At 43.5% G+C, this 11,998-nt stretch overlaps 1 long non-coding RNA gene across 2 annotated transcripts in view; it reads left to right on the forward strand.

Annotated features, from left to right (window-relative positions):
• Positions 1 to 11,254, forward strand: part of LOC309346505 — a 46,790-nt gene extending 35,536 nt beyond the window's left edge. Inside the window, exons 4-7 of one of the 2 annotated variants that reach the window (XR_014158644.1) lie at positions 4,503 to 4,607; positions 9,896 to 9,984; positions 10,065 to 10,135; positions 11,104 to 11,254. This is a non-coding gene — a long non-coding RNA (uncharacterized lncRNA). The remainder of the gene's footprint in view (positions 1 to 4,502; positions 4,608 to 9,895; positions 9,985 to 10,064; positions 10,136 to 11,103) is intronic. The other variant, XR_014158645.1, reaches the window with a different exon arrangement.
• The last annotated feature ends 744 nt before the right edge of the window (positions 11,255 to 11,998 follow it).

The raw sequence follows: 11,998 nt of genomic DNA on the forward strand, positions 1-11,998 counted from the left end.
ACCTAAGAGATCTACAGCAAACCTTTTTAGAACTAAAATACCCAGCAGATGAACTAAAATACCCAGCAGATGAAGTTAGACAACAGATCAACAGAGCCAGACTGATACCCAGAGAGAACTTGCTGCAAGACAGACCCAAAAAAGAAAATAACAGAACACCTCTAGTCATCACATACAGCTCCCAAGTTAAAACAGTACAATGCATCATCAGAGATCTACAACCTCTCCTGGACAATGACAGTTCTCTTTCTCAAGCTCTGGGAGGAAGACCTTTCATTGCCTACAGACAGCCACCCAATCTTAAACAACTCCTAACCCACAATAATACTACAACCAGACTTAACACGGACACTGGCACCAGAACCTGCAATAAACCCAGATGCCAACTTTGCTGCCACATACACCCGGACAACACCATTACTGGCCCCAACAACATCACACATACCATCTTGGGACTATTTAATTGCTCATCGTCTAACATTGTGTATGCCATCAAATGCCAACAGTGTCCTTCAGCTCTCTATATTGGACAAACAGGCCAAACCTTATGCCAAAGAATAAACGGACATAAATCTGACATCAGGAATCACAAGACAGAGAAACCAGTAGGAGAACACTTCAATCTCCCAGGACATTCTATACAAGATCTCAAAGTAGCTGTTCTATTACAAAGGAATTTCAGAAATAGACTGGAAAGAGAAGCTGCTGAATTGCAACTTATTACCAAACTTAAAACCATGGAGAGACCTGGTCTGAACACAGACATTGGATTCTTATCTCATTATACATGACAAAGCCATTTTTCACCTTCTCACCCCTTGCTTTTTCCTGTAAGACCTATTGCAGTCGTTAAGAGTCGTCAACAGGCTCATCACAGCTATCTGCCAATCACCCAATCCCACCACCCTTCTGAGTAATACCCCTCCCCACCTTCTCACTATATAGAAGGGTCTGGTGACTTCTGTTTCAGTGTATCTGAAGAAGTGTGCATGCACACGAAAGCTCATACCAAGAACTAACTTAGTTGGTCTTTAAGGTTCTACTGGAAGGAATTTTTTTATTTTGTTTTGACTATGGCAGACCAACACGGCTACCTATCTGTAACTGATACGTATATACTGTTGGTCAAAAGAAAATTCGCACTTTGAAGGTCTGCCTGAGTAACACAATTTCTGGGCAACTTCTGAAAGGAGGCAGGAATAATTACTGATACCACTTTAAACAGCCCTGCCCCTCCCTGCAAAAGAAGTCCTGGGAACTATAGCTTGTTCAGAGTGCTGAGAGTGGTTATGAGACTCCTATGGCCCGTCACAGAGCTACAGTCCCAGAATTCCCTGGGAAAAGGGATTGGTTGTTAAACCACTCTTAGTCATTTAAGCTATTTACCACCATCATCACATCTTATAATCATGAATTGTGTGAATTTCAGAGCAATCCTGCATTGTGTGTGTATGTTTGAAAGATGAATGTGGTGCCTGGATGGAAAAAGGGTGGTGGTGTAGTCAGACAAAAAACAAATTCACAGGCTCTATTCCCTTGCATAGGGAATGTCAGGAGAATAGACTACTTTGATGAGCTTCTGATATGCTCTTCTGCATTGATGGTGGGAGACAGGTGGCTTCTACAGATGCAACAAGGAGGCTTCTACAGGGGAGTCCAATGGTCCTCTCTCTCTCTCTACCTGTGGAAATGAAAGTCTGGAATATCCCATGGCCATAATGGAACCCTAGGGCTGCACCCTTCATTATGCATTTCAGGAACAATGTGAAGTGCAGCAAGGTGAAAACAGATCAATCAATAATTAAGCATTGTATGCAGAACTGTGTGACCCATATTAGCATAAGAGGCAACTCCTAGGGGTTTTGGGGGCTTCAGGCCCCACAATAAAATATTTGAGGGGGCTGGGCCCCCACAAAGTTGATGGGCTTTCCTATTCAAATGGTGTGTGTGCACTGTGTCATGTGATCGATTATGCAGGGAGGGGCTTACCTGGGCCCCCACAATATTTTATTCAACTTGGCACCCCTGCGTATTAGTAAACAGGCTAAGTTTCCATTCCAGTGAAGCACTACTTCAGGGAACACAGAACTTTGCCTTTTGCAGTGGCGGAGGCGATTTTAATTAGGATAATTATTATGTTTTTCCTTTTAAGTTTATTTTCTAATGCTGGCAGAAGCAATAAGGCATGATGTGTTTTTATGGACACCCTTGAGTGTGTGTGTGCCCCCCAAATATGCCTGCACATGCAGGAAAACTGACATATACACTTAAATGCCTACAGATAAATCAGCAAGTTACATGAAGATCAGGAGACATAAAAGTAGTAAATAAGGGCAGGAAGATGCAAGATAAAGAACAAAATGAAAAAATAATTAAAACAATAACTATTCCATTCATTCTGTACTTATTACACCAGATTGCATTAGGAAAAACAATAAAAAAATGTGATTTTAATCTGATAGTAAAACACACGTACACACACACACACACACACACACTAAAATAAGAATGAGATCCATTAATGAAAATAATGGATCTTCTCCAAACTGGTTCAACAGTCAAAGTCTGTAGTGCTGCTAGTGAGGCAGGAGTCTTTGTTACATGCTGTGGTTGCTGCAGTCCTAATTAGTCCCGCTCATTAACTATTGCAACTCATTTATGAAGGAAAACAAAGGAGCAACTCGATGGGACTTTCCCCCTTGCTAAAGTGATAATGTTATTTCGCTCTGCAATCCGGTAAATGCTCAGAGCCCAGACACGGGAGTTGTACATAGAGTGTGCCCTGCCATTTCAGATCTCCGAAACAAAAAGTGTTTGTTTGTTTTTTCAGGATAGATGTTTTGATTTTATTTCACTTTAGACTGCTACCTTGCCTGTCATGAGAACCCTCGGGGTGGCTTGCAACATCACATAAAAGCAGGAGCCCACAATAAATAAAAACCATTAAAAATCCATCATCCTAAAGCAAAACAATAAAGGCAAACTTTTAAAAGCAGCATAGACACCATAAACAACATAAAAATGTAGCAATTAAAAATCCATCACAATCCCCCAAATGCTTGCTGGAATAAATATAATGAGTCTTTACTATTTTTCTGAAGACTGAAACAGAGCAGGCTCGACACACTTTTCCTAGGAAGCAGCTCCACAACACAGATATCACTGCCAAGGGGAACCTGTGTGGTAGTGGATGAGCTTAGAATCACAGAAGCTGCCTTGCACTGAGTAAGGCTATTGCTCCATCTAGCTCAGTATTGTCTACACTGACCATCAGCAGCTCTCCAGGGTTTCAGGAAGAGTCCTCTTCCAGCCTTACCTGGAGATGCTCCTGTTGATTGACCTTGGGGTCATTGGCATGCAAAGCTCTACCACTGAGCTAAGGTCCTTCCTCATTATAGAGTTGGGTCTTCAAAGCAATCTATGGCAGGCATGTCCAACTCCCAAGAGGCTGCGATCTACTCCCACTATTAAAAAACTGGACGTGATCTACCCATTGGATTGACCAAAGTTGTCTTGGGGAGGAAGTTGATTGACCAGGATCAACCAGGGGCACCCCAAGACTGACTGGTAGATCGCGATCGACCTGTTGGACATCCCTGATATATGCAGTCAAAACACAATAATAAACACAATATCTTCAAATATCTAAATAGCTGTCACTGGAAGAGGTAGCAAGCTTGTTTTCTTCTGCTAAGGATGAAAGGACCCAAATCATCAGAAAGAAATGGAAAGAAAGAATATTCTGAATGTACATTAGGAAGAACTTTCTGAGGGTAAAAGCTGTTTGACAGTGGAATGGACTCCCTTGTAAGGTGGTGGACTCTCGTTCATTTGAGATTTTTGAGCAAAGGCTGGACTAGACATCTCACAGCATCCAGAGCAGTTGACTCTCTATTTGAATGGAATGGATATATATATATATATATATTTTAGCTTGTTGCATGGACTACTTTTAGAGGAAAGTTTGAGGGAAGAAAATCTGAAAAATGGGAAAGTTTTATGCAGAAAGGCAAAGCTTTCCTTGGTGAATAAGTCACCATGCTATCTTAATAATGCAAATTCCCATAACTATTTTGTTCAAAATGAATATTAGCACTGTAATTTTCTACCTAATTTTTATAGTAATAACTGAAAACGTGGCATGAAAATAGCCACATGGCTCTTTGAATGTTATCAGTGGGCTGGAATATGACTTTTGTCAGTAACACAGCAGCAATACAGAACATTTGCTTCAGACTAAAGTGACTGTTCAGTGTTCTCCATGAAATTTATTTTTGCTCAGCAGTGGTTGTTTTCAGTTTTATCATGAATAGTGTGCTGCCTCTATTGGGAACAAATCTAAGAAAAACTTAAAGAGAAACAGGTTTAAGTTTGGAATGGATACATCATCACATTGTCCAATATAAATAACTGATAACAGAACATGCAGGAATATAGAATCATAGAATTGTAGGGCTGAAATGGACCCAAAAGGTAATCTAGTTCAATCTCTTGCAATGCAGGAATCCCGCTAAAGAATCCATGACTGACGGCCATTCAACCTCTGGTCCAATCTCCTTTCTGGTCATTTGAATACACCCAATTGCAATACATCAAGGGAACGTTGTGTGAGTGAATTTGCTAAATTGACTGCCATTTGGTGGGATGGGAAGATTGTCTTCCAGGCACTTCCATGTACTTCTTCTCAGGAACAGGAGACCAATAGGATAAGCCTTAAGCTTCTTGGTCATAAGAGAATTCAGAGTGGGGAGGAGTTCCTCATTCATCAAGTAGGGCTGTACAGTTGTCTACGAAACAAATGGAAGAGTGGCTGCAGCCGTTAACAAAGACGCCATCGTTTCTGAGAGTCAGGTCACCGCTTCAGCTGGAAGTCCTTTTGTTGCAGAACAGAGATGGCCACTTTGACTGCCAAAAAGCCACTTTAAAAAGATTGATGGGAGAAACTGAAGGAGGATGCAGAAATTTGGAACAAGTTCATTTAACTTTGTAATGAGTTTCTGTCCTGGTGGTGGCAAAAAGAAGGAGGGGGGGTAAAGATCCCCCATCGTGGGATGTGTTGGCCTAAATTGCACTTGGACATTTATTTATTTATTAAAAATGCTTCGGCCTGGACGGCATCAATTAGGAACGATGCTGTGAAGGCGATGGCGCAGCAGAGGAAACAATAAGTAGGAAATGCAATTAGAGGCTGTAATGAGCCTTATGAATACAGAGGGGTGCGGTGGGGGTGTCGTAAGGTTTGAACAATCTGTTTTACAGTTTAGCATCTACCAGGAAAATGTAGTGGCAGGGTGTCTCATTCAACATTTCAGGGACTCCCGTTTTTGGCCCTAGAGGCTGACAAGGAGCTGACACCTGTGCCCTCAGTTGCAGAAGGCGATGTTCATTATGCAAGAGATCTCCAAATATGCTTAAGGCACTCAGAGAGGTTTTCCTCTTGCAAAGGAGTGGGGAAAACAGGTTAAAGAGCAGAGTGGCTGCTATAATGAAGTTACCAGAGTGAGCGAGCTTGATGAATGTTGACACCGCTATAACTGAACATCACTGGCAGAAATTATATTACGTTGGGCCTTCAAACATCCTCGGCTTTTAAGCACTCTATCAAATAGCCCGATTAGCTAACGAATATTTAGGGTTGCTTTCGGAGATCATTTCCCCAAACTAAAACGGTCTCTTTGAATTTGCCTCCTTGATTTGGAGGTGGCAGAGAGAGGGCAATATTCTTACAAGGCGGTGTGTGTGTGCGCAGCAATTTTGGTGAATTCTCCAACAGTTTTTTGGGGGGATTGTTTCACGTTGTTGTTGTTTAGTCATTTAGTCGTGTCCAACTCTTCGTGACCCCATGGACCAGAGCACGCCAGGCACTCCTATCTTCCACTGCCTCCCGCAGTTTGGTCAAACTCATGCTGGTAGCTTCGAGAACACTGTCCAACCATCTCGTCCTGTGTCGTCCCCTTCTCCTTGTGCCCTCCATCTTTCCCAACATCAGGGTCTTTTCCAGGGAGTCTTCTCTTCTCATGAGGTGGCCAAAGTATTGGAGCCTCAGCTTCAGGATCTGTCCTTCCAGTGAGCACTCAGTGCTGATTTCCTTAAGAATGGAGAGGTTTGATCTTCTTGCAGTCCATGGGACTCTCAAGAGTCTCCTCCAGCACCATAATTCAAAAGCATCAATTCTTTGGCGATCAGCCTTCCTCACTTCCATACATCACTACTGGGAAAACCATAGCTTTAACTATACGGACCTTTGTACCCAAGGTGATTTTTTCACAGATGCCTTTAAATGAGGATTAGACAAATTCATGGAGGAGAAGGCTATCAATAGCTATATGCCATGATGTCTGTGGCCTGCCTCCATTGTAAGAGGCAGAAATCCTTCTCAATGCCTGTTGTTGCAAGTCACAGGAAGGTCCTCCTTGCAGCTTTTCATCACAGGCGTCTAGCTGGCCACTGTGAGAACAAGAGGCTGGACTGGGGCAGGGCACTGGCCTGATCCACGAGGGCTTTCTTTATGTGCATCTTATTTCTTTTCCTGGAAAATTTCAGCCCAGTTCGTACTGAAACAGTATTGCTAGCTAATAATGGTGGGGGAACTAAGAAATGGGTTAAGAGTAGAGTAGTGGCAGAAGCTTGGGGACTTTTTCAGTTTGTAGAAAAGACAAGTAAGAGGTGACACCACAGAAGTTTATAAAATTAAGCCTGGCACGGAGAGAGTGGACAGAGAAAAGTTCTTCTTCTCTCATAACAGTAGAACTCGTGGATATTCAATGAAACTGAATGTTGGAAGATTCAGATTTCGACATGCGGCACATAGTTAAACTATGGAATTCACTCCCATAGGAGGCAGTGATAGACACCAATTTGGAATGGCTTTAAATTATAAATTCATGGTCTGTGGATGGCCACTACCATGATGGTTCTACTCTGCCCTCCATAGATGGAGGCAGCAATGTTGCTGAATACCAGTTGCTGGAAACCACAGGAGTTCTTGTGCTTGGATCCTACTTGTGGGCTTCCTATTAAGAGAACAGGATGCTGGACTAGATAAGCCATAGGCCCGATCCAGTGGCCCATCTAATGGTCTTATGAGTAGAAGCTGCTTTTCAGATCTTGGGGAAACCCCTTGCAAAGTGTCCCACAAAAAGGAAATCATAGTGACATCAGGGGATTGACAGTTGGGCGTCCCTGTCAAAAACAAGAGGTTCAAGAGTGCTTTAAAAATGTCTGGTGCTGGTGTAGACCATGGTTTTGGTGGTTTGTACTGGATCAAATTTGTTTTTCAGAGTATAATTCGGTGAATATTGTCTTGCTGGTACACATCCATACAATGGGAAAATGGCCTGGAGAGAAATGTGGAAGTTCACATCAGAAAACTATCAGAGAACTTCACCATGGAAATGCAATGAACCTCAAAAACCATGTGAAGTGTTGTGTTGTCTACTGTAGGACAGGCTGATTGTTTGGATTGGAAGATGACAATTAAAAAAATAGTAGGATTTGGATTTGTAAAGGCAAATGCTCCTTGATGCGAAGATTGCTTGGTCCATGTGGCCACCCAAATGAGTTTGGAAGGAAGCCAAGGAACTAAAAGCAGTTGATAAAACAGGAAAGGTAGTTAATCAAAATAGAGCTAGCTTCTGCAGATTTCAAAAAGCTAATGATAATACAGAGATGTGTTGTGGAGCCTGCTGCATCAGGCCAATGATTTATCTAGTTCAGCATCCTGTTCTTTCAGTGGCCACCCAGATGCTCCAATGGAAAGCCCACAAGCAGGAAGTGAGAACAAGAGCAATCTCCCCACTTGTGATTTCCAGCAACTGGTATTCAGTGGCATACCACCTTTAACAATGGAGGCAGAACATGGCCATTGTAGGTACTAGTCACTGATAGCCTTCTCTTCCTACATGAATTTGTCTAATCCTCTTTTAAAACCATCCAAATTAGAGGCCATCTCGTGAGGGTGAATTCAGAAGGACTTTATTGACTGTTGTGAACCTTCCAGCATCCACCTTCGCTGAATGAACTGGAATTCTAGAATTCAAGAAATTTTAGAATTTTGAGGAGGAAAACATTTCCCTATCCATGTTCACTGCATCACACATAATTTTATGTATTTCCATAATATCTCCTCCTACCTGCCTTTTTCTCCCTAAACTAAAACCCCCCAAATGCTATAACCTTTCCTAATAGGGGAGTTGTTTCATTTCCTTGTTCATTTTGGTTGCTCTCTTCATGTAACACGAGAAGCCACTCCAATACTCCTGTATTGGTGGGGCGATAGACCAGTCATTTACCTTTTTTAGAAAAGCTAATAGTGACACCTAAAGTCAGAACGCGGCATAACAAAGTGTAGTCTTTGCTTCCTGAATTCAGTGGGACATGACCAATAGTGATATCTAGTGTCTGAAGAAAGCATAACCCACTTTAATGCAAAAACTTTTTTTTTAAAAAAAACAAACACTCGTGTGCATTCATGGTTTTTTTTGCTAAGCATTTGTGTTATCTTCTGATGTTAAAACCTCTTCGAAGTGGGTTACAAATTTTAAAAGCCAACTCAAGCATTAAAATTGTATACAATCAAAGCTACTGTAAAACAGCAGAGAAATCAGATGAGATGGCAGGCTTAGTAAAACAGCCAAGAATCAAATGAAATCAAATAAAACAGCATAAGCACAGTGCAATAACTATGAGTCCTGGAAAATAAATATATCTTAGCCAGATTTTAAAATGACATTTGTGTTCCCACCTTCAGAATCTCTCTCTTTTTTTGGTGTGTGTGTGTGTGTATTTCATAACCAGAGTGCCCACCACTGAAAAGCCCCTCCTTCTGGTTGACATCCATCTGAATATGGAAGTCCTTAGAGAATTTCCTCTGGAGCAAATCTTAATGATTAAGAGGTTAAAGAAATTCTTCACACAACTCTTCCTCTGAAGGTAGTGCAAGTCATCAGGTGCATTAGGGCAGGATAGCGACACAATTTTTATACATGGATTTCCAAGGTGACGAGCAAGACACCATTGGAACAGAACCTTCCTAGAAAAGAGAACCATTCCAAACAGTGACATTGTGGGAAACTTCTGGGCTTTCCATAGGCATCTGCTTGACCACTGTGAGAACAGCATGCTGGACTAGATGGGCCGTTGGTCAGATCCAGCAGGTCTCTGCTTATGTTCTTTTGTAGATTTCACCACTATCAATCAAAGATTCACACAGAATACAAATAAGGGCTGTAATCGTATGACATGGGAGCAAGCCATTGAACTCAAAGGGACTTCTGAGTAGGATTGCACTGAAGGGGAAGAAACAGATGTGCTACTCTGATGAGAAAAAAACTCACCCTTAGCTGTCATGTTTGTCTATATTTCATGGCTTCTGGGAATATGTGAAATTGACTTCCTGATACATTCAATGTTCTATTAAGCAATATGGATATTCTGGTCTCTGACAAAACCAAAACATGTTTCCTTATCTTCTTTTTTGTTCTCCTTGGACTTCGGAGGCATTTTCTAACTGTAGCTCCATCCTGTCGTCATTCTCCATCGAAGTCATCAAAATTTTAAAAAGCCTTAAAAATCTCGTCATGTTATAAATAAAAGATAGACTTGGGACAGTGATGGAAGACGAGTGCAGCGTGTTTGATGGGAAATGTACAATTAGTCGCTCCTTCGAAAGCGTCTGAGGACCACCTTATTTTCTTCTTCCCCTTCGTTTGCATGCTATATAAACAGAGAATCAAGGAATACACCAAGTAGCATCAACTGAAATTCCATAGGCAAGGGATGACAGCAGATCCACTCAACGCACATTAAAAATTAATAGACATTGAATTTTCTCAGCTTTAATTGATCTGCATTTTTGTCTTCAATTACTTGTATGTAACCTTGCTTTTCATTCCAGGGACTGATGCTGAGTTCTGAAACAGCACCTTGGAAGAGTGCTGAGGCACAGCTGGCGGGATCAGAAGAATTTCAGATCCTCCGTGGAAGGTGAGCTTTGCACGACAGCATCAGAAGAGATTAAAATGTGTTGAATGTCAATGCCAATAAAATGGCTTTTAATTTGGCAGGGCTGTGGCTGAGTAACAGAGCACCTGCTTTGCATGCAGAAGGTCCCAGGTTCAATCTTCAGCATCCGTAGGTAAGAATATATGAACATAAGGAAATAGGAAGAGACTGCTGGGTTAGGTCAATGACCCATCTAGTCTAGCATCCTGTTCTCACAGTGGCCAAACAGATACCTATGAGAAACCAGCAAGCAGGATTTGAGTACAAGAGCACTCCCCTCCCCCCCATTCTTTCCACCAGCTGGTCTTCAGAAGCATCGCTGCCTCCGGCTGTGGAGGCTGGTAAGTCTAGGGGTGTCTCCACAAATCTGGAGTGGAGTCCCTAAGACAGTTGGATGGTGTCTGTGATGGACAGCAGAGCCAGACTAGAGTCTGGTGATGCAGTTCTTCTTAAACTTTGCCAGAGTATTGGAACCTCTTGCTGACTGGCTCCAGAGTCAGCTAGCCACAGAGTGGGGAGGAACAGCACTTTGGGGGGGGGGGGGAATAAAAGGAGCATGTTCTGAGGGAGAGAGTTAGATAGGGCTGGATTTAAGATAAGGGACAGGGTTTGATTTTGAGATAGGGCTACATTTCAGGTTGGGAGATAGGGAATGAGATAGGGAGAACTGGTTCTGAGTTAAGTTAAACATCCGCACTGAGGAGACTATCCAAAGTGAGAGGACAGAGCCTCACAGCTTGGATAGGGAGACTGTTGAGGGTCTGGGAAGGTATACAGACAGGAGTCTTCTGGGAGGGCTGAGTCCGAGCCAGGAGAGATAGATCCTGTGGGAATTCAGGCTACCAGGGTCTCAGTATAGCCAGAAGAGGAGAGTTGTTCTTCTAGGTACAGAAGACCCCCAGCCCAGTGACAAGGGGTGAAGTGACCCCCTGGGTCTGTTGTACCATTTAGAAGACCTCAGATGTGGGATGGGATTAAGAGAGTGGGTAACTGAGGAGAAGTGCCCCTCGCTTATGAACCAAAATATTAAGCTGTGAAGGAAACTATATGGTAATATCTAAGTAACAGAAACTGAGTTGAGCATTTTACCCTCTATTCTAGAAACCTGAACATCTACCACCTGAAGCGTAACAACTGATTTTTAGTAACTGAAGTTTAAGAAGAGTTGGGCCTATAGTATTGTGCATAAGCCTGAGACATCTTATAGTTAGTTAAAGTGAATAAGTTAACTTCTACCTGAAAGAACACATTTCCTGACCCACATTGTTTCATATACCGTATTTTTCGCCCTATAGGACGCACCGGCCCATAGGACACACCTAATTTTTGAGGGGGGAAATAAAGGGGGGGAATTATTTCCCCCCCCCAGGCGCGGGGCCCGAGCTTCCCCCGACCCAGCCCCCAGAACAGGCAGCTCTCCGCAAGCCGTGGGAGCCCAGCGCCAGGCTCCCACGGCTTGCGGAGAGCTGCGCGAAGCTAAGCCTGGGCGTGCTGCACCTCCCCGCTGTCCCCCAGCTTGTGGGGCTGGCGGCAGGGAGAAGTGGGCTTCTCCCCGGCATCAGCCTCCAAACCAGGTTGGGGGATAGCGGGAAGGCGCGCTGCGCCTCCCAGCTGTCCCCCGAGCTTGCGGGGCTGGGAGAAGCACGCTTCTCCCCATCGCCAGCCTTCAAACCAGGTGGGGGGATAGCAGGAAGGCGCCCTGTGCCTCCCAGCTATCCCCTGAGCTTGTGGGGCTGGCGGCGGGGAGAAGCGGGCTTCTCCCCGCCGCCAGCCTCCAAACCAGGTCGGGGGACAGCTGGATGGCATCCGCGCTGTCCCCCAAGCTTCTCCCCACCGCCAGCCTCCAAACCAGGTCCGGGGACAGAGGGATGGTGCGCTGCATTCGCCCCATAGGACGCACACACATTTCCCCTTCATTTTTGGAGGGGGAAAAGTGCGTCCTATAGGGCGAAAAATACGGTACTTCTTTTTGTTTAATAAAGCTTTTCTTGTTTGT

This window comes from Podarcis erhardii, assembly GCF_964252035.2.
Source record: "Podarcis erhardii genome assembly, chromosome: 7".
Taxonomy (NCBI): Eukaryota; Metazoa; Chordata; class Lepidosauria; order Squamata; family Lacertidae; genus Podarcis; species Podarcis erhardii.